Consider the following 25,711-nt stretch of genomic DNA (forward strand, 5'->3'; position numbering starts at 1 on the left):
ACACGCTGTCAACTTTGTCCTTCAAGCTGTCATTCACTGCTGAAACACACACACACACACACACACACACACACACACACACACACACACACACACACACACACACGCACACTGCTGCTGGGTTCCTTGGATCTTTCATTGAGCAGGACGGGGTTGTCTGGGTACCCCTGGGGGGCGCCAAATCACCAGACTCCTGAGGACTTTGCCCAAGGCAGGAAACAAGCTGCAAAAGCACTTCCTCTGACCCTTCCTTCTTAGAACAAAAGAGGCAATGACGTTGGCAAGACCTGGACAAGCAAAGGTGAGCGTGCACTGCTTATCCAAAAGTGGGTTAGAAAAGGGGGGAAAAAAGCCAGGGAAGGAGGGAAGGTAAGGAACAGATGGAAGGCTTCTTGTTTTTGTTTCAGTAGTTTATGGTTTGTTTTCAGAGCCTAGCACTGAGCTGTGTGCGCATAATTGAGTAGGGGGGTTAAACCAACAGAGCACATGTGAACACGTGAACAAAACACATACGGAAAAGCACATGAAAGGCGCTTTCAGTTTCCTCATTCTCAATGTGGTTCTGCCATCAGTTAATATACTCAGACACTCATTGTCTCAAACACAGAGAGAAGCTCTAAGCCTTCTACCAATACCACAATCATTCCAAGCTACTAAAATGTTCCTTTTATTATCAAACATTCAGAAGAGTTACTACCTGTCCTGTCTCATTATCATTATTTTCTGCCTGCTAAAGCATATAAATTATGACTCCACTATAAATGATGAGTCATGATAAAATTAAGGAAATAAATATCAATCAATAAAATATATATTATTAAGTAATAACTGAAGGTATTGTTCCCAGCACTTGGCCTATAGCTGATGTCATAAAGAGCCTTGCTTAAAGGACAAACTCATCATTCTTATGTGTATAGCCTCTGGCCCACCTCAGGAGCTTGTCCTGAAATCTGTTCTGTATTCCTACCTCTGCAGAGATCTAGAAAACACTTTCTGTTCTACATGAAGCCCTCTCTCTTCCTATCCTATTCCCGGCCTGAAGGAATTTGCTTGGCTGTGGAGTTGGTCTATTAACTATGTAGTCACCTCGACTACAAAAGTCCTACTCACATGGAAACCAGATAGAAAGATGCAGAAATCAGAGCTGAAAGGTTATAAGAGAGAGAGCATGAGACTAGAGAATTACAAACAGGGTCAAGTTTTAAATAAGCCAATGTTCTAAAGAATGAGAACGATTAAGAACTGGAAGCTCCACTGGAAATTGGAAAGGCAAGCAGACATCATGAAAGCAGAAGAGCTCAGAAGTTGTGGTAAGAGCATGAGATGATTTCTGGATTCATTTATGTTAGAAGACTCATGAGCTCTTCACCTCTCATGACTTAATGCAGGCAGACTTGGGGAGAGAAAAGTTGGTACACGTCATTGCTTAAGAGGTGCAGTCGTACAATGATCTCTTGTAGGTTGCAATGATATTTCAGTTTTTCAACTTGAATTTTAATTTGCAAATATATAAACTGGCCCAAATGGGTTGCTCATAAATAGAACATGACACTGCTTTTCTATAATACTACAAAAGAAATACTAATAGCTCAGAGAATTAACCCTGTTGTAATTATTCCTTGTGATGTATTTTTATATGGATTAAATAAAACCATCCACTTCCCCAGAAACAAGTCAAAAAACCTCAATGAGTAAAGCACTAGCCTTGAGCTTAAGTGCTCAGGGACAATGCCCAGGCCCAGAGTTCAGGCCCAGCGACTGACAAAAAGAAAAAAAATGAGTATGAAAAACAAAACAAAAGCTTGGCACAGTGGCCCATGTCTGTAATCCTAGCTTCTCAGGAGGCTGAGATCTGAGGAACACAGTTCAGAGCCAGCCTGGGCACTAAAGTCCCTGAGACTCTTATCTGCAATTAACCACCAGAAAACCAGAAAGTGGCGCTGTAGCTCAAGGGATAGCCTTGAGTTGACGAGCTCAGGGACAGCACCCAGGCCCAGAGTTCAAGACCCAGGGCAGGAAAAAAAAAAACAAACAAAACCTCACTGACAGTAGGTACATCACCCCTCAAAGACCCTCATTCTCTTCTCTAAACAATGCAAATGTTATGTCTTAATGATAGCTGATCTCCCCCTGACTTCCTGTTGTGTCTATCATATATATTATCATCTACTTTCAAAAGTAAGACCAAAGGGAATGCTTCAAACTAAAAAGCTTCTGTACAGCAAAGGAAATAACAAAATAAGAGAGAGCCTAGGGAAGGGAATAAAATATTTGTGAACCATACAGTTAATAATGAGTTAAGCAAAGTGTATAATAAACTCAATTCAATAGTAAAAAATGAACTTAACCTGATTTAAAAAATAAATACAGAGACTGGGAAAACATTTGTCAAAGGTGCCAGATATATGAAAAATACCCAGCATCACTAATGGGAATGCAAACAAAAACCACAATGAAAGCCAAGTGCTAGTGGCTAATGCCTGTAATCCTAGCTACTCTTGAGGTTGAGAGATCTGAGATCACAGGTTCAAATCCAACCTGGGAAGGAAAGTCTATTAAACTTTTATCTCCAACTAAGCAACAAAAATCTGGAAGTAGAGGTGTAGCTGGAGTTGATAGAGCACTAGCCTTGAGCACAAAAGTTCAGGACAGTGCCTAGACCCTGACTTGAAGCCCCAGACCCAGCACAAAACAAACAAGCAAAAACAATAAAATGTCACCTCATTTTTATTAGGATAACTATTATATATGTGTGGATGTGTATACACACACACATGACATATATTTATAATGAGAATAGGACAAGTTACGCAATAGAAACATCCTCCAGGTTTATGAATGAGAAAGTCAGGGTAACAAAGGAAATAAAAGAAGAAATGAACTGTGGGTTGGAGAAAGGTGAGACAGAAAAAATACATAAAAAGCATAAAAGTGATGGAGAAAAGGGGAAAAGAGTTTTCAGATCTTACCCTGACTCCCCTGGGAAGAGGAGAGGAATCCTAAGACACAAAGACTTGGTAAGCCTTAAACCCAAATTTATCATGGTAGTGACTGCTCCTGGCTGGAAGTTAGCATTTAAAAGAAAGGTATTTTGTTTTAATCTCAGAGTGCTGCAGCCAGATGCCAGTTGTTTGAGAGGAAAATTCTCTGGGGACCTGAAAATAAGCAACAGTCACTCAGCTAGGAAGCTGGTCTTGAGAGGTAGTCAGGGAGAGGAAGAGGATCGAACATGGACCTGCTAAGATGTTTAAAAAGCAGGAAGGTAAAGCAACAAGGGAGTAAAGTCAACAGCTCTGGTGAGGATTCTGTCATGTGAGGGTCATTGTAGAAACAGCACCAATGCCAAAGTTGGCCTCCGGGGGAGATGTCCTACAGCTTTATAGTTTTGCTGTAATAACCGAATTCCATTACCAAAAGAAAAAGCAATAAATATTTGACAGGTCAGATGGATAACTGCACCCTGTCTGGCTCTTCTACTACATACTCAAGGACCATAAGTAAATCAGTTTTGTTTTTCAGGTTACAATCACCTCATTTATAAAACAAGAGACTAAAGCTCATCAAATCTCAAAGTGTAAAGTGTCCAAATATTTTTTGGAGTGCTTGTTATACTAGAACTTGGACCCCTAGTCCCAGGGATCTGATTCAGTAGGTCTGGAGTGGGGCCCAAGGATTTGGCTTTCTGTCAAGTACCCAGATGATGCTAGTGGGAAGATCCAGAGACCACTCTGAGCTAGAGGATGGCTCACTTCCTTGGCACCCAGGAATGTTTGGAGCAATTAAAAGTCTTCATTCTGAAGCTCAAGCTAGAAAATTTGTTTCTGTAGTATGCGAAGGACAACATAAGCTCTCAACAGGGCGTATGAGTCGCAGCTCAAAATTCTCAACTCCAGCTTCTACACTGGAGTTGGCACATCCAACACTTCAATATTATTTGCCCTAAAGAGATCCTAATGATTCAGAGATAGGGATGGAGGCAGTAAAAGTCTCTGTCTTCTGAATTCCACAGCTGGCTGGAGACACCTCTGCTTCTGATCCACACCAGTCCTCATTTAAATAGATAGAAGTAGCCCTCAGGACATGAAGGTTCTCAACTAACCAGAAGAATACAGGTTAAGGACATAGAGTGTCCTTATGGTGTGTGTGGTAAAGATGAACATAAAATCACGCATTCATCAAGATTCAGTATAGTACTGGACATACATAAACTCAGCACATGCTATGACACATCAGCTTCAATATGGGACTGTTTGTCCTCCGCAGGTGACCTTCCCTTCACAAAATATTCTTATTATGTATCCCCACTTCATTAGGACTGTTTTTACTCTGCTCTCATAGTTGTGTTTCCTCAGGGTATCTGAGTTAAAAGGTGTTCTGGGATCCCATGTATTTAGAAATTGGAAAACTGTAGGTTTTCTTTATTGTTGACATTTCTTGGACTTTGTAAGATGGCTATTTTTTTTTCCAATGGGAATTTCCAAAAGAAACATTTGGTTTTTGGTGATCCCCAAATATATAGGACCATGGAATTTTTATGATGAAGAATTCTTATTAACATTTCCTCACATTGTGAAGTGGGAGAAATTGCTCTAAAGCTAAGCTCTACTTCGAAGACCCTGGTATTCTCATACATAGGCACTCTCAGGGAAGTCCTGCACTTGCTTCCTACTACCATGATTGGCTGGGAAATTGCCATATATCCTGATATATGAGGATGAGGGGAAAGACACTATTTGGGCAAATATCTAGAAGGCCAATTTTTTTTTCACTAGAAAGTATAGACCTTTTGAAATGGAGATGCTGATGTTGTCTCTGTCAACATCACTGAAAATGTGTGGTAGTGGTGGTGGCGGTGGTAGACTAGGTGCTGGGAAAACCGTGTATGAATGCCTTCATTCTCAATGGGAAGAAAAGGTGAAAGACCAATTCTGAGAAGGCAGAAGGAAGTTAGTGAGAACTGATAACTCTATAAAAACAGGGAGGGGTTGCTGTTGCCTTCCAGGCCTGGGAAAGTTATTACTAATAACTGCCATCGATACTTGCAACCTCTCTAGGATATTATCAGCTCCTAAATGTTATTACAGTGTTCGAGATGAATAGTCACCTTGAAGTGTGGTCAAGATCATACCAGATAGATGTGCATTAAAGAAATGTGCTTCTGATGATTAAACCAAGAGAAGAAGTGGCTGCCCTTTTCAGAAAAGGGCTTTAAGCAGTTGGGATCTCTGCAAGATGAAATGGAGAGAACACTTGGGTCACACACTCTTATTTGAAGTCCTTGAGCTCAGTAACACTACTATGCCTCTGCACTTCCTAGGGATTTTGTATAGCTCACTGAATTCTCCTAAGAACATTCATGACGGTGACAGCCTTTCCCCACCCCCACCAGCTTCTTATTTCATTATACCTTGGTCTACTTATTTTATCCAATTGAAAGGAAACAGCTGCAAGCAAAACATAGTTGGTTTATGTTTAAAGGTTCATTGTTGACTGGTCTTACTGCCATCTAAGCTGAAACTCTCTATTCCACCTTTAGCCAGCAGAACTATGCCATCTCTGCACTAGTGTAGGGTTTGAAAGCTTCACCACACATGACACAGACCCTGGGAAACCTGTCCTGTATGTGTGCAAAAGTGCATTGCTTGAATCATTTTTAAGGTGGGCAGCATACTAAGAGGTTGATTTTTTTTTTTTATTGCAAGGAGAGGAAAGTGTTTTAAGACAATTGGCATGCCACAAGGAAAGTCCTGGCAAGGGAGCTTCCTACAGAAAAACGTCATTTACCCCAAGGCTGAAGTGACTCACTTGGCTCTTTAGTAAGTCACTCTCTCAGCCAACCCTTCTCTGTATCTGGCTTTCCTTTATCAGGCTCCCGGAGGCATCCTAAAGCCTGTGAATGTGGCTCGAAGTTGGAACATTGACTTTCCTTTCCTCTGCAGTAGGGGCTCTTGGTAACTGGATCAGTGTGGCAGATTGTCCTAAGCAGCAAGGGAAATCTTCAGCTCTCTTAGGTCCAATGTGGTCTGACAGCAAGCTCAGCTCAAAATACTTACATTTCATTTATGTGGTTACAAACTAAATGAGTACTAAAAGCCCCTGCCATGGTGAGAAAAAGTAGTAGGGCAGGAGAGCAAAGAAATTCTGGGATGCTAGAAAAATATCAGACTTGCTTCACTGTATTATGGAAAGATTTGCCACAGATAAAGCAGAGGGAAATTGGGAACTGGTCATTTGAAAAAAAGGCTTAAGCTGATGTAGTTATAGTTATTAATGATTAACAATGACATTAATAAGACATGGATTATTCTGCTTTTCCATCTCACTATTCAGTGTTTCTTAACTCCCTTTTCAACTATTCAGCATGTGTAATTTGGATTAAAGAAATATGATATCTTGAAAGCTTATTTTGGATTCTCCCAGGTGCCTGCCTTCAAAAGGGTACTGTCTAAAAAGGGTGGGCAGATGTGGTAAGCAGATAAGTTCACCAGTTATGGCTACACTGAAATAATGAGGCATCTCTATGCTTATATCACAGAAATGAAGATGAGAGGGCCATTCAAAACCAAAAAGACATTTCCAAATCCTACCCACACTGCTTCTTGGTTATGTAAAATAACCAAGTACTTGAATATTTCTGACTTGACTCTCATTTGAATGTATGACAATCTTCCTGGGGTACAAACATCAACAAGTAGGGGAAACCAGCAGGAGTACTTACTTACTGGCAGGGTAGTGGTCAGTAGGATCTCTTTGAGAGCTAAATGGGGATTTCATTTGCCTTTGGGCTCTGTATGTTGAATAGGATTGGTGAGATTTCTTTTCTCCCTTAATTTTCATGGTTATCATTATCTTCCCCTTCTCTGTGTAGGATTCCTTTTCAGTTTTATTTGTCGTGTAAAGTTTTATTTGTCCTCAATGATAGCTTTATTGAGTAATCTAGGTTGGCAGTTGTTTGTTTTCAGGGCCTAAAATGTATTGTTCCATGCCTTTGTTGATTTCAATGTTTCTGTTAAGAAGTCTGTTGTTTTTCTTTTTCTTTCTTTTTTTTTTTTTGCCAGTCCTGGGCTTGAGCTCAGGATCTGAGTACTGTCCTTGGACTTTCTCAAGGCTAGAGCTCTACCACTTGAGCCTCAGCACCACTTCCGGCTTTTTTCTATGTATGTGGTAGCGAGGAATCGAACCCGGGTCTTCGTGCATGCTAGGCAAGCACTTTAACCACTAGGCCAAACTCCCAGCCCTGTTGTTTTTCTTATGGGATTGCCATTGTAGATGAGTTGATGCTTCTCTTTTGCAGCTTTAAGTATTTCCTCCTTGTTTTAACTGTGATGTGACTTGAAGCAGGAGGAGGTGGCATTGAAGAGTTGCTAAGGACGTGACATCAAAAGATGTCATGTGCGAATCCATAAATACATACATATGTACAAGGATATACACATATATGACATCTATAATAAATGTTCAAAGCAATATGCAAAATAAATAATCAAAAAGAACATAAATAGAAAGAGTGTCAAGCTATCCTTTTTTTTTTCAGATGATATTATCCTATACTTAAAAGAACTAAAAGACTCCATTAGAATACTCTTACATTTTAGAAATCTTAAGATTTTCTTTAAGCACAGTAAGAAGATGTAAAATCAACATTCAAAACCATAGACGTTTATACACTAATAACCTCACTAAGAAAGAAGTCGAGAAATAAATCCCATTCATATTAACCTCCATAATAAATGTAGACATAAACCAAAGATGTTCAAGGCCTTTATAATGTCAGCTATGAAAGAAATTATAGAAGATACTAGAAGATGGAAAGTCCTCTCATATGCATGGAGTATATGAATAAATATTGTTAGAGTGATTATGCTACTAAAAGAAATAGATAAATACATATACAAGATCTTATCAACGCTCTAATGACATTCTTCACAGATAAAGAAATCCTAAAATCATATGGAAACACACACACACACACACACACACACACACACACACACACACACACACTCCTGAGCAATATTTGCAATGCTGGGGATATTCACAGATTTTGATTTCAAAATATCACATTCACTCATCAGGGTAGGGTCACATTTTATAGTCTTCATTTTCTCACTGATAAGCCTAGATCCTGACAGAGAAATAAAATTGACCTGGATCCAAGCGCCACTGGTCACACATGCTGACCAACTAGAGCCTGGTGGTGTCAGGGAGAGTAAATGTTTCCAAGGCTAGGGCAGGCAGTGGAAGGGGATAGAGATTCTGAAGGTGGAAACAATTTACTCTTTAGATACTGACAAAAGCAACAACTAGGAAAGGCCAAGGTCCAAGAGTTTATGACTTTTAGCAATTTTGAATCATCTCTTTGAGATGACAACTGAATTGTTCTTGAAAAATCTATCCCACAAAAGGAAAGCAGCTTGTTGCTACATTCTATATGTACTATATTCTACATTAACTGTAGACTCCAGGGATGGAGGTGGAGCTGATGTGAAAATAGTCAACGAGGGCATGGGAATAAAATCCTTTCTATGCTACCCTAACTTAAAATATCCCTTCTCTCTGAAAAATATGTATCCACACATATGGTCACTCTGATGTCCTCTCTTCTTCATCCACAAAACCAGGCTCCAATATCCTTTATGGATCTCTTCTCTGGTGACATCTACAGTGGTCAAAGTAACAGCAAAAATCTGAAAGCTGAATCAGTCTTAATGTTTGCTGAGAAATGGAACTGAGGACTAGCAGCAGTCAAGACAGCTTTAAGATGATACATTTGTGTACCAGGAGCTGGTGATTCATGCCTGTGAAATTCAGGCTGAGATCTGAGGATCTTGGTTTGTTGTCAACCTGGACGGAAAAGTCTGTGCGATTCTTATCTCCAAGTAACCACCCCCACACAGGAAATGGACCTCAAGAGACAGAATGACAGGCTTGAGTGAAAAAATTAAGGATGATGGGGAGTCACTGAGTTCAAGCCCTAGTACTGGCGCTATAATGCCAGTGTGTGTTGTGTGTGTGTGTGTGTGTGTGTGTGTGTGTGTGTGTGTGTGTGTGCGCGCGCACGCGCATGCGTATACATGTATGAGTATCTTTCCCATAGTCCAACCTTGCCACTGAAATGGCTCTTTCTCTAAAAGTGGGTAGCACACGGGTAAACGGTCCATTTGTGAGATCCACAGTGAGCTCCCCCACCTGTAGAGGGCACAGTACATTTTAAATCAAGCATTCCTGTCTTAATGTATGAAGCCTGGAGTCTTTAGTCAGGATGCCTCTGATTGATATTCTTCTTTCCTCCAGCAGTCACATCCCCAAACACTCAAGTACATATTTGGCCTGCAGTGTATAGCTATCCCTGCAGTGTATAGCTATCCAGTCTCTCTGGAGACTGGATCGTTATTAAACATTAGCTAATTAGCGTTAATAGATAAGCATCTTATCCCACCACGATCCAGAGTCACCACTGCGCTCACTCTTGAAACCAACGATCTGCTTGGCTTTCAGCAAAGCCTGCTTTATTGATGGTTTCTGGGATGAAACTGGCAATCGAGATTCCCCCATCTGATCTCATTCTTTCAGATCCATGCATCCTGGCTGGCTTTGTCCCCTCTCGTCATGTAAATGCAATTGTTTCATCGCTTCCTTTCTCAGAGCTGGGGTTTTGTCCAGAGCTTGGCTTGGCATCCGTGTTTAAGGCCTGAAACCTTAGGCTACCCCCGCCCCCACAAGCCCTGCCATGAGTGTTTAGAGAGCTCCTGCGGGCCCCTTCAACCAGTGACCCCCTCCTGTCGGCCCATTTGTCTTGAGGGTTACTCTTGGGGGCTCTGAGCAGAACGTTCCAAGTTGGCCCTGGCCCTTGGCAGACAAGCCCCTCGATTGTTACTGCCGACCCCAGGTCGCTTTGGGGAGGAGCTTGCCTTGCAAGAATCTGGGCCAGGCATGCGGATGAAGTAGGAAAACGTGCTATGGCACAGGCAGGCCTTGATGTATGCCCCGGTGGACAAAAGCTGCCAGTGTCAGCTTGATTTGCAAGATCAACATTCATGAGTTCCACTGCTTAGAAAGGGGGATTATCTGCGGAACGGAGGGGTCTGAATGGAAGCCGTAAATAAGTGATTTCACACTACCAAGCAGGAAGAATATTCTGCCTCCTAAATTATTCTGAACAGCATGTTCGGCCCCTCCCAGGTTCCCACCACTGACTGGCCTTGGGGAGGGGCGAGTGTCCTGTGTTCAGACTTCTTGGACTTCTTGGAGCCTGAGTCTAGGCTTTACAGAAAAGCACTGGTGTTTCCTGATCCATTCCGGGTTTTCTTTGATAATTGCTCTGGTAATCCATTCCAGGGCTGGGATTGTGCCAGAATTTGCCACTGTCCCTGCCCACACACTGTCAATCCTGCTTTGCTGGGGCCCCCAAGCTGCCAACACCCCACAGATGCAGGGGTTCAAAAAAATGTGCTCAGTGAATGCATCCAGCATCAAAGGCGTGGAGAGGGTCTTTCAGCAGCTGCCTAAGTAGGGACGTGCTCCCAGCTACCCTCATTTTGGAGCTCAGTTTGCTCTGAAATGGAAATGTATCTCCAGATGCAAAGAGAAAGAATGGAGGGAACTGCGTGTGTGTGTGTGTGTGTGTGTGTGTGTGTGTGTGTCTGTGTGTGTTGTGATTTCTTTTTTCCACTCTGTGCAAACGATTTCTCATTTTGTCTCCCTCTCATCTCTCCTTTGTGGAAGCTCTGCTGTGTTAACCCTGTGAGGCCCCTCCGCTGTCTAGTGGTCTGACCTTCTTTTCTTTTCTCTCCTATGGCTGTTACCCGACTTGTAGCTTGCTATCTTCAGAATGACAACTAAACTGTCCCTTCTGGGGGAAATGTAGTTTTGGTATGGGAAGAAACTATTAGGGGGAAAAAAAACCCCAAAACTAGTAGTTTGGGGAAAGCTAATTGTTAGATGATGTTGGAATTTTTTGTTGCTCTTGGGCATAGGGCTTGAACTCAGGGCCTGGGTGCTGTCCCTGAGCTCTTCCCACCATTTTGAACTACCATTTTGAACTGCAGCTCCACTTCTGGTTTTCTGGTGGTTGGTTGGAGATAAGAGTCTCACTATCTTTCCTATCCATGCTGGCTTCGAATACTCAGATCTCAGTTTCCTGAATAGCTAGGATTACAGGTGTGAGCCACCAGCACCCAGCGATGTTGATGCTGGAGTCTGCTGTGTAAGGGGGTCAGCTGAAGGCAAAACCCAGGAATTTTTTTCCTTACTGCTGGACTTCCTACTTACACCACTCCCATGGTGTCTTTGGTTCTTGGGTCACTGACTGAGGAGAAGCAGCTTCTCCAGGGGCTGAGGAAAGGTGCTGATAGGAATGCTGGAGAGTAAATGCCAGTAGCTCAAGAGCCATCCCCATGAGAATGGTGCTCTGATACTTAGTGGAAAAATTTCCGTCTTTAAGCCTTTCAAGGAGAGAAAATGTGTGTGTGTGTGAGAGAGAAAGAGGGCGGGGGGGGGGGGAGAAGAGGGGCCAGGGGAATGAAATTCCAGGTAATATGACAGATAGAGGTAGGAAACATTAGGGCACCATGACATAGTTCAGCTTGTTCCTGAAGCAGAAGAGTGAATCTTTCCACTAACAAATATTATGAGGCCATGGTTCAGTGCTGGTGAAGGTGAAAGTCTGCAAGGCCACTGGAAACCTTGATTGACATGGGTCTGAAGACCCAAACCGTAGAATATATAAAGACACAGAAGAGAACTGATGCTGGTTAGGCTATAGATAAGGCTCATTGTGGACATGGGGCCAACCCATCCATGGCTTTCTGTGGAAGGTCACCCATGTTTACTGAATGAATGGGGACTACAGAGAAGCCTGCTGGCTTCCAAAGCTTGAAGGAATGGTCTCTGAGCTTTTAGACCTAAGGCTGGTGCTCAACCATGTGTGCCCCATTTCACTTCCAGCTTTTTTGGTGGTCAATTGGAGATAAGGGTCTCATGAACTTTCCCACCAAGACTGGCTTTGAACCAACATCCTCAGATCTCATCCTCCTGAGTAGCTAGGATTACAGGCATTCAATTATTCTTTCTTGACAAAGGATATATATGTGATGGCATGTTATGTTATATATGTATGGTATGTTAAAATTTATGAAGAAAAGGAAAAGCGAGAAAGATACATATGCATAGCAGAAGGAAAGATATATAGAAAATAAATGATGAAATTTGAAAATAATGAAGTGAGCCATTCAAAAAGGAAGGGGGGAAATGACAGAAGGGATTTATGAGAGAGTGATGATTCTCCTGTATCATTTTGCATATGATTTGTGCCCTGGGAAGCTTAATTCATGTTCAAGGTATTAAAAAAAATAAGTTACACACTAGTGACCCCTGTCTGTAATCCTAGCTGCACAGGAGGTTGAGATGTGCAGGATTCAGGTTTGGAAGCCAGCTTGGGTGGAAAAGTTCGAAAGATTCCATCTCCAAAACAGCCAGCAATCACTTGAGCTAGAGATATGGTTCAAGGAATAGCCATAAGAGTTGAACAAGTGCAAGGCCCTTAATTAAAGCCTGGTATAAGCAAAAATAGACTATGGTAACTAAGTGCAATATATTATTCTAGATTTTGTGCTGGGAAACGTTATTGGTTGTTACAGACAAATTCTAATGTTGTCTCTAATAATTCTGTTTCCTGATATTTGTTACCTCTGTGATGATCTTTAGATGTGGGCTGGATTTGTTGACTCACTTTTCTTTCCCACTATGAGTATGATTATTTCTTTCTGTCTCTCTTCTCTCTCTTTCTTTCTTTCTCTTTCTCTTTTTTTCTCTTTAATTGTTCAAAGCATTTTTTCATTTAACAAGGCAGATCAATGATCTCTAATTACTCACTAATTACTTTTTTTGTCAGTCATGGAACTTGAACTCAGAGCTGGGAACTGTCCCTGAGCCTCATTGTGCTCAAAACTAGTCCTCTATTACTTGAGCCACAGCACTACTTCCTTGACTTACTTTTAATACATAGAACAGGATAGAAGTAATGGAATGCTACTTCAAAGATTAGGCTATAGAAGCTGAGTGAGGTCTCCATTTGGGAGATTTGCTTTATTTGAATTCACTCAAAGTGGTCCTGCCCAATGAGGTGAGCTGCCCAGTGGAGGTGTACCTTTGGTAAAGAGCCAAGGAAGACTATGGGCCAATAGCCAGTGCCATATACCAAGTCCTGATAATAGCTGTTTGTGTGAGCATGAAAGTGGTCTTCCTGAAAGCTGAATTTTCAGATGAGAACACAGCCCACAGCTAAGCCCTTGACTACAGTCCAGTGAGATGCCCTGAGTCAAATAACTCTGATAGGCCCCACTAGGTGCCCAATCCACAGAAACGGAAATCATAAGCTCCATTTTCAACTAATAAGTTTTAGAGTAATCTGTTACAGAGAGAAAAGAAACATGCCATGTCACTTGACAGATTTGCAAGATGAGCAGTAATATATACGAAAGCAGAGAATGTATTGAACATTGTTAGTTTGAGTGTCTTAGGCTGTAAGATAATATCTGCATTCTCTGGAGACATATAGGAAGAAAATGGTCATGAGGTTTGCAACTGACTCGCAAATAAGTACATACAATTTCGTGTTTTTAACATTTATAAAACTTGATATTTATTGAGGTAGATGTAAATAGACAGAGAGAAAGGGGAGGGGGGAGGGATGGCCCAGAAGAATAAATGACAAAGTGGAAAGAGTTTTGTGGGTGAAGAATTTTGTGGGTGTACTCTGTACACCCATAAAATTTTCGGTGTGTTTGAAATGATTACTGAACAAGTTTGTTCAAAGTATCAGATCATTGTGATACAGCCTTTTTTTTAAAAAAATATTTTATTGTAAGGATAATGTATATTAGGGTTACAGTTACATTCGTCTCACACATTGATGCCCCTTCTCATGTTTTTGTCCCCGTTTCCCTTCTTTTACCCCCTCCCAATCATCTTGTTATCTTTTTAAAGACATGTACTAAAGCTGGGCTCTGTGTACTTTATGCCTGTAATCATGATGAATGATTATAGAGGTAGATGTCAAGAGGATTGCAGTTCAAGGCCAGCATAGGCCAAAAGGTAGTGAGGCTCCCATCTTAACTAACAAGCTGGGTGTCATGGTACACTGTCTAATTCTTGTTGCACAAAAGGCAGAGGTATGAAAATCATGGTATGGCTGGCCCTGATCAAAAATTATAAGAAGTTATTTAGAAAATTACTAAAGCAAAACTGTGATGGGGAATGGTTCAAGTGGGAGAGGGCATACCTAGTAAGTATAAGGCCCTGAGTTCAAATGTGGAAATAATTCTGCTATGCCTTTAAGTTGCTGTTCTACAATGGCACGTGACCTCCCCTCACTCCTACATAAGGTACCCTTTCTGTGATTTTTAAATTCTTCATAACACTGTAACTGTAGAGGGGCAATGCTCTCATGAACTATAAGCCTCCTATGTTTTGCTCATTGTTTTCTTGTTTTCTATTAAAAAGAAATGCAAGTTCTTTCTAATATAGAAATATAGCTTCTTAGTGGTGGCTCCCACCTGTAATCCTAGCTACTCAGGAGACTGAGATCTGAGGATCAAGGTTCAAAGCCAGCCAGGGCACAAAAGGACCTGAGACTCTTATCTCCAATTAACCTCTAGAAAACGGGAAGTAGGGCTTGGCTCAAGGGTAGGGTGGTAGCCTTGAGCTGAAGAGCTCAGGGACAGTGCCCAGGCTGAGTTCAAGCCCCATGACCCACAAAAAGAAAAAGAAAAAAAAAAGAATATAGCTTCTTTTATATTATAGTTCTTTATATCTTTTATTCCTTTATATCTTGTATTTCTTTTTTTTTGGCCAGTCGTGGGCTTGAGCTCAGGGCATGAGCACTATCCTTGGACTTTCTCAAGGTTAGAGCTCTACCACTTGAGCCTCAGCACCATTTCCAGCTTTTTTCTATGTATGTGATACTGAGGAATCGAACCCGGGTCTTCATGCATGCTAGGCAAGCACTCTACCACTAGGCCAAACTCCCAGCCCATCTTGTATTTCTTTTTTAATAGTTTCTTTCATATCATATTTTTTAATTGAAAAGAAATACAGATTTCTTTTTTATAATCTCATTCTTGGGAGCTAGCACTCTTAACATCTTTGGGCAAGTTATTCTTTCCAGGCTCTTCTTTTCTTTAATAGTTTTATTAGGATACAATTAATATATGGTAAACTTCACCACTAGAAAATATATAATTCAGTGCTTTTTCCCCTAGTTGTGCACCATCCACTTAATTTTAGAACATATTTGTCATCTACTCCCCCCACCCACCAAATAAAAAACATTGTCTATACCTAGCAAATAGTTGCACCATTCCCTGGTCCCCGCAGCTCTTGAAAACCATCATTCCGCTTTCTTCCTCTGCAGTTATGGCTATATAACTAAAGACACTTGTCATATTTTATGTATGGCCTTCGCCACTCAGCCTCATGTTCTCAGGACTCATTCATGTCATAGCATGCAGCTGTTTTGTTTCTTTGCAGGCCGAGTTAGTAACCCAATCAGAATCCTGTTCATGACAGGCTTGTGCTCTATCATGAAATATGCCCCAGTAGATCATCGTTTTATTGTCAGATAATATTCCATCCCATTGATATAACAGTATGTTATCCACACATTCATTTGTGGATATCTGGTTTGTTTCTAATTCTTGGCAATCGTGAGCAGTGCCTCCAGGAACACTGATGTAGACATGGCTATCTACCTGAAAGATACAGTTCACAACCGAAGGCCTGTAAGTGGGACTGCCGGCTTATCTTATTCTACATTCACTGTATTTTCCTGGATCTAATGTGCTGTTAGGTTAGTTTTTTTTTCCTAAAAGTTCTTTTGCTCATCTTAGGGCAATGCTGTCCCAAGTATGGCTGCCTGCCTGAGTTTCTCTTTGTGGATTTGTAAGAGGCACACTTCTTCATAGACTCTAATGATTGATGAGGTAAGACAGTACAGGTACAAGCCAAATTCTATGCCATCTGTGGATCCTGTTGCAGCCCACTTGTGTTCTTTTCCTCCACTGAATGATTGCTTAGACTCTTTGCCAACCATTCTGGCATTTCTACTTCCTGCCTCAGATCACATTATAAACATTTTAAGTGCATACCTTTTGTTTTCCCCAGAGCCATGAACTGTTGGAAAGCAAGATCCAGGCATTATCTTTCCTTCAAGTTTTTCATCACGCTCAACCAAGTATGTGATTTAATTAAATGCTGTTAGTCAGAGACTCTTTGCTATACTTCCTTAATTCCCCCACAGCACTTAGACGAGTGTTGAGCACATAAGATGTGTTTATTTAATGCTAAATAAATGCATTTTTTACCTCCTAAGATTTCCTGAAATTATTTCTACCATTCAGCTTCTTAACATGACTTCTAGTAGACCAGCATGTTCATTCTGTCTTGTACCCAGGAAAGATTCCCGTTTGTCTACAGAGTTGCTATTGGCACATCCCCCACCAGTCGTCCAATGTATTTTGTAGAATACAGCGACAGAAGTGGGCAAAGCGATTTCTCTTTTCTTGTTCTGCAGAAACTGATCTGAAACACACTGTTTTGATCTGCTCTTGACCTTTCTCCATGGTTATATCTTGCAAAAAGCATTTTTTTTCCATTGTGCTGGGCAATAAAGGAAAAGAAGAAAGAGGAAGGAAAAGAGTGAGGAGGAGGGAAAGGAGAGTGAGGAGAAGGAGAAGGAGAAAGAAGAGGAGGAAGAGAAGGAGGAGGAGGAAGAAGAGGAGGAGGAAGAGGAGGACGAGGAGGAGGAAGAGGAGGAAGAGGAGGAGGAGGAGGAGGAAGAGGAGGAGGAGGAGGAGGAAAGAACCTTTGGGAAAGGTGTTGTGGAACCTTTGCATATATAGCCTTCAAATCCAGTATATAGAATATGGATGGGCTCCCCCACTTTTTGAACCCCTCCCCCAAAGTCTTGTTTTTAAATTTGGAACTAGAGATGTTGAATGAAAGCTCATCTGAATGGTTCTTGATTCTGCAGTCTAGTTGGGACCCAGTGGATCGTGTTAATGATCATTATGATTAGTGGAGACTGTTTCACACACAATCTCTGGATCACCACTTTGTTTTTCACAACTAAAACACACAAACACTCTCACCATCACAGCCACCCTGACATATTTTAAAACTCCTTTGAGGACTTAGCAGGTATTTTTAGGGTTTTTTGACACATTTTGTTATTTTCCTGCAATGTAAAGGGAAGACAATGTTAACCAATAGAGTATTTTGGAATTCCAGATGATAGAGGAGTTCTCATAATTCAACATGGCAGCCTTTCTATTTCTCTTCTATCAGAAAATAGAAATGGAAAGCTCTTAGAATTTCCTTCTTTAAATTCTTTAAAGAGTACTCAGCAGTGAGATTTCTTCCTGTATATTGGGGTTGAGACTAATAGTTTGTTCATTGATACCATAAACAATGAAGAAGTATAGCATTTTCTTTTTTATTTTTGCCAATCCTGGGCTTAAGCTCAGGGTCTGAGCACTCTCCTTGGACTTTCTCAAGGCTAGAGCTCTACCACTTGAGCCACAGCATCACTTCTAGTTTTTTTTATGTGGTACTGAGGAATTGAACCCAGATCTTTGTGCATGCTAGGCAAACACTAGCCAAACTCCTGGCCAAAGTATAGCATTTTCTTTGGGCTTTTACCTTGCAATAAATATAATCAAGAAGGCATAAAGGCCCTATATAACAAAAGCTGTACAACCTTGAAGAAGGAAATTGAATAAGTCACCAGAAGATAGGTAAATGATAAAATCTATTTCAGAAAATCATCTATATCATAAAATTTGTATCATAAAAATGACTCTACTACTGAAAGCAATCTATAGACTTAATATGCTTCTTGCCAAAATCTCAATGTCATTCTTCACAGAAATAGGGAAACTCTTTAAAGTTATGAAAGGGGTGCCAAAGCAATGTGGACTTAAAAATAAGCAGTTCTGGACATATTACATCACCTGGCTTCAAATTATACCACAGAGATATAGTAACAAACAGCTGTCCCGGAGCATTTTTTGCTCAAGGCTAGCACTGTACTAATCGAGCCACAGCTCCACTTCTAGCTTTTTTTGTGGTTAATTGGAAACTAAGAGTCTCAGAGACTTTCCTGCCAAGGCTGATTTTAGAACATGATCCTCAGATCTCAGCTTCCTATGTAGCTAGGATGATAGGTGTGAGCCCTGGGATCCAGCCAGATTCTACATTTTAATAGCAATAGTTGGAAAGATTTTTTTAACATAAGAAATTTCCTCAAACCAGATGGCAGAGGTTCATACCTGTGGTTCCTAGTGACCTTAGAAGGCTGAGATCCAAAGGATCAAGATTCAAAGCCACCCTTGTAGAAAAGTCTGACTCCATCTCCAATTAATGATTGAAAAAAGCCAGGCTAGATGCATGAATAGATGCATGAACAAGGAAGCTGATTGAACACTAGTCTTGCTTTCAAGCTCTAGTCCTCCCCGATCCACTCTACCCACCCCCCACTCCATCCACCAAAAAAAGTCTTCAAATCAAATTGTAGCCTTGTACATAGATGATTAAGAGCTTCCTTTACTAAAGACAGTTTTATGATGAATAGGTAGAAAATAACTTTAGTTGGATTATTCTAGGTTGCCATTTTAAAACATCGCCTTGGAATGCCTAGCCAATGGGTAGCTCCACTTTCTGATTTGCTACTAATTTGTAGCTATTGTCTTACTCTGGCGGTAATGTTAATGTCTTAGTTAATGTCTTAGTCTACTTTCAGTAGCTGTGACACAATTGGGTAACTTCTAACTAGTAGAAATTTAGAGCCAGAATCAGAAACCTTGGGCTCTCCTAGCAGAGATTTGCAATAGAGCAAAACCTTGATACAAAAGGTCATATAGTAGGACACTGAATGAAAGGATCTCTAGGATATAGAAACATAAGCCATATAATGAATGATTGTTGTTCTTAAGGTACTATGTTATCTCTCATCTCTTTTGCTGTCCCTTGGTTGTCTCATATTGTTACAGTATCTCACTTTGTTACCTGATATATCGGATATATTTGTATTTGGTTATTTGAAATTGGATAGGGAAGGGGGGAAAACAAGATGAGGGGTGGGGTTTGGGGGGAGGGAAATGGGGACCAAGACATGTGAAAGGGTATGAATGTATGGGAACTAATGCACCATCTATCTAGCAAATTATGTAACCCTTCTATTAATTACAATAAAAAATATATGAAAAAAAAGAAATTGAGAGCCAGGAGCCAGTGGCTCTGGCTATAATATTAACTACTCAGGAGGCTGAGATCTGAGCATTGAGGTTCAAAAAGCCAGCGCTGGCAGGAAAGTCTTCGTGAGATTTTTATCTCCAAAAAGATATTCCGAACAAGCTGGGAGTGGCACTGTGGCTAAAGAGGTAGAAGACTAGTCTTGAGAACCAAGAGGCATCCAGGCTCAAGCCCCAGGGCTGACGAAAGAAAGAAAGGAAGAAAGAAAGAAAGAAAGAAAGAGAGAGAGAGAAGAAAGAAAGAAAGAAAGAGAAGAAAGAGGGAAGGTTTAAAGGCTGGTAAATCTATAAGAATCCATAGCATATACAATACTATCAGCCAGAGAAGGCCTCTTGACATGGCAGAATGTATCACATTGGCAAGATGAAGTATGCTAGCTTAGGTCTCCTTGTTTCTATAAAGCCACCAATGCCCTGATGGGGGCGCTATCCACATGACTTCATCTAAGCTTTGAATTAACTCTCAGTGGCTCCACTTCCAAAAACCATTCCTGTATTAACTTGCGGGTTAAGTTTCTGATCTATGAACTCTTCGTGGACACATCCAAACCATAGCAATGACAGTTGAGGTAGAAGCATTTACAGAGCTTCTGGAAAATGCTAGCTCAACTTGACTACAATAAAAACACTCACTTTTGGACCCAGCCAATGCAGCTGTGCCGGCATGCTATACACCCGCTGGGCGACCACCTTTCCTGAGAACAAGCTTTCCTGAGAATAATCCTGTCCCTTGTGGAAAAGGCTTTTCGGAAACAACTTGAGTCACTCCAGAGGAGAAAATCTTTTATTGATATTGCTGGTGGGTTGTCAGAGGAGTTTAATTCCAAAGGCTGCAGCATTGATTTGTGAATAAGACACACGCAGGCCCAGAGGCAGGAAGCACTGAGTTAAGTCGGGAGGTGGTTTGCACTGTGGAATTCTCCCAAAGCATTTTACTCTGTGATTTTCCCCAGTGCCTTGAGAGTTACAATTCGGGAAGTTAAAATGAAATCACTCAGAGAGCAGAACCATCATTTCAAGCAGTGTAAAGTTGTTCGTGGTGATGGTTACCTATGCAGAATGGAGTCTTCTAAAAATGCACTTCCTCCCTCTTGTGATGATTAAAATTCCATTGCTCAAGTGATAATTCCTTTCTCTTCCCCTGGGAAATCAGCTGTAGCTGGCTTTCAGGGTCAGTGGTCAGCTAGATGACCACTGTTCTATGCTTTCTACTCGATTCCATTTTTTTTTGTTTTTTTTAATCTTTTCTGCTGAAAACCAGAGCATGGTGTCATATCATCTTCCCTGATGTAGGGGGAAGTGATTAGAAAGCTGAAGGAATCTCGCTGTTCTTTATTGGCGGTGGAATGTTTGTCAGAACTGACCTTGGAGCTTCTGTCAGTTGGAAACCATGGTAACCGCTGCTGGCCCCTTGGAAAATTATTTCTTTTTACAGCATCCCTGTCAATCAGCATGTGCCTCCTGCAACTTCAGAAGCTATGCCATCCTTCAAAAGGATGTGGCTGTTCAAATCCATCATTTGAATATGGGAATCACTTAAGCCTGGAATCCCCAGACAAATAATCGTAGATACTATTTATGTGACATTTAGCACCCACCAGGTACTTTTGAAAGTGTTTTACACAACATATTAGCTCATTTAATGCTTTCCACCCCATTAAGAAAGTACTATTACGTTTATTTTATGTGTTGGGAATCAGGTGCCACAGAGATTAAGATAAATGCTCACAGTCTCATTTAGGCAAGCTTTCTAACCCACCAGCCTTCCCCAGAATCCACATAAAAACCCCTTGAGAAAGTTCTAGTTTATTAATGTTTTTAATGAATGTCTTTGTAACCAACTAGGTCTAACAGGAAAATAAAAAAAAACCTTTCAAATATTTATAAATGAGTGAATTTGAGCAGTGCTCTGGAAGACCAAGTTGTACTGGCATAGAGGATGGCATATTAAGTAGACCAAGCATAGAGAAACAAAGACCCTGCAATCTAACTCATATGTAGAATCCAAAAATTTGATTTCATAGAAAGTGACTGTAATAGAGTGGTGTTTTATTTTTATTTATTTTAATTTTTTTTTTTTACAGAGACAAGGGAGGATGGTGTGGTAGAAATGGTGGGAACAAGGTCACAGTTAGATGGTGGGAATCATTTCTAGTGTCCTATTGCTGAGCAGAGTGACTGTGACAGTAATGTAGTGAGAACATGGAGCCCAGGCACTTGAGTACATGGATGCGGTTGGTGGACATGGGGTGGAATGGTAGAAGAGGTGACATGGATCAAGATGCATTAAACTCATAAATAAGTTGATCTGAAAGCCTATGGGGCAACTAACTAAAGATAGTCATCTAGAAGAGTTTGGAATGCTCTCACTGTAAGAAGATGGTAACTGCTTAAAGTGCAGCTATACTAATTTATCCTGATTTGTCCTTACACAATGTATACACAGAAGCACCATATTGGAAACTCATGAATTATGTGCAGTTGTGTGCCAATCAAAAAATTAAAAGGGGCCAGGAGTTTGGCCTAGTGGTAGTTTGCTTAGCATGCATGAAGACCTGGGTTTGGTTCCTTGGTATCACATACATAGAAAAAAGCCAGAAGTGGTACTGTGGCTCAAGTGAGAAAGCCCAAGGACAGTGCTCACGCCCTGAGTTTAAGGCCCAGGACTGGCAAAAAATGAAAACCTACCAGTTGACAAACTCTTATCTGTATAAAAGTGTTCATATGTGATTAAGTATGAACATCATCCATCATCTCTGATGATTATATTTATAAAAGAAAATTTTCCCATGAAAACTTCAATTCTTATCTTTCATTTTCCTAAACAGATGTCAACATTTCAAGACAAGATTTCATAATCCATTTCTTCTAGGCATCTTCAAAACTGGGATTTGTAGAGTTTAATTTGTATTAATTCATGTATAATCAAGAAAGGAAGGAGGAGAGAATAGAGTAAAACATTTAATGCATATCCTACACAATTAAGGTAATTGAAGGGCATAGTAGGTTTGGAAGGGAAGAATGATTAAAGGGGTGACATTAGCCAAGATGCATTGTATTTATGAACAGATTTGAATGGTAACTCCTTTGTACAAGTACTTAAAAAAACAATAGTTTTGGGGGTTGGTGGAGTGTTAGTATTGTCCCTCCAATTTTTTTTGAAAAAGTGCTAATGTAGGTATTTGATCTAAGGTAACTCATTTTTAATTTTACTTAAAATCAAATATCATTAGGTCAGTAAATTAGGAGCAAGCGGGTATGTGGCTACATGCCAAAGTAAAAATTATCTCTTAGGAAAGGAATTTGGACTAAAATCTGGGTTTTCCTTAGTTCTTAAACCTCAGATAAAAACTATTCGTTTTTTTTTAATCTTCTGGGGTGATTAGACAGATTGCTAATAAGCCAGAATTTCTGCAAGCCTAGTCCTCTTGTGAGCAGGTGGCTTTATGTTTATAGATATGAAATTTCTAAGCTCAAAAGGGGTCTCAAAGGTCATCTAATTCAATTCTGCCCTTTCACAAATTGGGAGAAGAAGAGAAACAATCCAAAACCAAAGTTAGAGAGGTTAAGTGATTAGATCCTAGTCATAATTATGTCTACAGACTGCTTTTAACCCTGATCATCACATTGAAGGAAAAATAATAATTCAAAGACCATTCTCTAATGGTGTGCACCCAGCATTTCATTGTTCAGTAAGACTACAGCAGAACTGTACGTTAGAATTTTAAGGGCCCAAAGGCAATTATAAGGTGTGTCCCAGCCGTGTCTTGTCATGTCAACTTCCACTGGCCTCTGCCATCTTGTTTTTGCATTTGGTTTTTGCGTTTGTTTTGAAAGCTCCATTCTAAGCAGTGATAAAGAAACACAATAACGTGGCTGTTTTCTCTAGGAATGCATTGGACTGAAAATTGTTCTGCCATCCTCAGCAAGACTTTCCCTTTCCTTTTGGTGTTGACACTGTATATCAGCTGTCTGCTGACAGGCATGAAGAAGCATAAAATAACACCTTCATTTTACCCAAGTTTCGAAGCAGTATGGGTGGCTACTTCCTATATCATCAATTTTGTCCATATCTTTTTCTTACAGGAATGTTAATGAAAGAAGACAGGGTAGGAAGAGAGGTACAGGGTGAGAGACTTCGTTGAGCAGATCAAAAATGGGCTATAGATGAGAAGTGGGTGCTTCGACTGTCCTGGTGCTGTCAGCTCTGTCAATTTTGAGAATAGATTTAAAACCATGTTGCTGTTTCCTTGTCTACAAACTGGGACAGTTTGGACTAGGTAAAGTACAAATCAAGTGAAAGTCAGACACCTTGACCTGCTAAGGAGAAATGTGACTCTAGTCCTCATTTGAGCTAATGATCTTTTAGCAAATGATTATACATTGATATTGGGTTATTATAATTTCCTTTCTGGCTGCTTTCATCTTATTATTATCATACTAACCTGGACAATGATGTGAGCTTGAGTCAATGATAGAAGAAAATCAGAGGTATCCTGCAGTAAAAATGAACAAACAAACCTTGGCTTAGTGGATTCTGATATCTACAAAGCATCCTTCAAAAAGCATCATGCACTGTATTTTCAACTTCCTTCTCTTGTTGTAGCATCTTATTCACCATGTAGTTTTTCCAAATTAAAATCAGTTGGCCATTTCTATGGAATATCTACATTTCCTTATCTGCCATGTTGGCAGGCCCAATGTAATTCTACTACAAAGCTGGCTTCCATCAACCAACTGTTTTGTTACTCATATCCATAGACATATCTAGGTAAAGAAGGGTATTCTGAATTAAAGCAAAGGGAAGAGGGAATGGAAGGGTATAAGACCACAGAGAAAAATAATAGAAAAATAGGCCTCTGTTTACCTGCCCCACTAATGGTCTCACCTCTGTGTAAAACATTAACGACACTGAAAAAGGGCCTGGAGTATGGCTAATGATAGAGTGCTTGCTTAGCATGCTCAAAGCCCTGGGTTCAATTCCTTGGTACTACATACACAGAAAAGCAAGAACTGATGCCATGTCTCAAATGGTAGAGTACAAGCCTTGAGAAAGCTCAAGGACAGTACTCAGGCCCTGAATTCAAACCCCAGGACTGGGAGAAAAAAAAAAAAACAAAAATCAGACACTGAAAAAGGTGAGAGAAGCCAAGCACTGGTAGCACCTGTAATCCTAGCTACTCAAGAGGCTGCGATCTGAGGATCATGATTCAAAGCCACCTTAGCCCAGGCAGAAATATCCATGAGACTTTGTCTCCAATGAACCATCAAAAAAACCCCAAACAATCTGGAATTGGAACTGTGGCTCAGGGGGTGGAGTGCTAGCCTTGAGCATAGAAGTTCAGGGACAGTGCCCAGACCTGAGTTCAAGCCCCAGAACTGACAGGGGAAAAAAAAAGTTTAAAGGAAAAAAAATAAATGACCAGCACATATGCCCGCATTATCTGTGTTTACTGCTGGCAGGTGTTTGATGATGATGATGATGATGATGATGATGATGATGATGATGATGAAGTAAGTATGGCAGATAACTTTCATGGGTCCAGAAAAAGGAAGTCCAGATTCCAATTATATCAGTCAAGGTGTTCTTATACTCTAATTCAATAATAATAATGCCAATTCTTTTTTTATTTTACCCCTCTCACCCAAGCAAACAGTATTCATATGCACAATGGGCAGAATTAAGGCATGGCATTTAAAAGACAATTTAATTTTATTTTATAATTAAAGTGTTTTGAGACAAGATCTTATTAAGTAGCCTAGGTTAGCCTCAAGTAGACACTTCCTGCTTCTACCTCCTGAGTCCTGTGATTACAGGTATGTACTGCCACACCTAGCTAAGACTTGTTGAGAAATTGCAATTGCTTTTAAACCCAATTACTAAAGATGTGAATTTTTCTTTCTTTTATTTTAATTAATTAATTGATTTTTGTTTGTCATAGGGCTTGAACTCTGGGCCTGGGCATGTCCCTGAGCTTTTCAGCTCAGGGGCAATGTTCTACCACTTTGAGCCATAGAGCCACTTCCAAAGATTTGTATTCTTTCCAGTAGATTCAGGGTTGTATATGCTTGTGTGTGTGTGTGTGTGTGTGTGTGTAGGCACATTTATGTATATATATATGTATGTATGTATATATGTATATATTAGGTATATGTACATATGTATACACATACATTATACCTATGGATATGCTGGATACTCCTTGTTATTTCTTGCTTTAAATGAGCATCAGGGTTCACATCATTTTATTCCATCTAATTAGAATGAAACTTGCAGAGGGTTTAAAATATTTTGCTTTGCTTTGTATAACCTATCATCTTGTCACAATGACAGTCCTTTCTTGGGACAATATTTAATTAGGATATGTGTAAGATTGAGTAAACTGGACTTATGGAATTGTAAT

The 25,711-nt window shown here is 40.4% G+C and overlaps 1 long non-coding RNA gene across 1 annotated transcript in view; it reads left to right on the plus strand.

Moving 5' to 3' along the window:
* Positions 1-246: 246 nt before the first annotated feature.
* The window catches only part of LOC150065099 (uncharacterized), a 94,438-nt gene continuing 68,973 nt past the window's right edge, over positions 247-25,711 (plus strand). The window contains exon 1 of the long non-coding RNA XR_016534740.1: positions 247-301. This is a non-coding gene — a long non-coding RNA (uncharacterized LOC150065099). The remainder of the gene's footprint in view (positions 302-25,711) is intronic.

The sequence above is a fragment of the Megascapheus bottae genome, chromosome 3 (genome assembly GCF_031878675.1).
Source record: "Megascapheus bottae isolate mThoBot1 chromosome 3, mThoBot2.hap1, whole genome shotgun sequence".
Classification (NCBI taxonomy): Eukaryota; Metazoa; Chordata; class Mammalia; order Rodentia; family Geomyidae; genus Megascapheus; species Megascapheus bottae.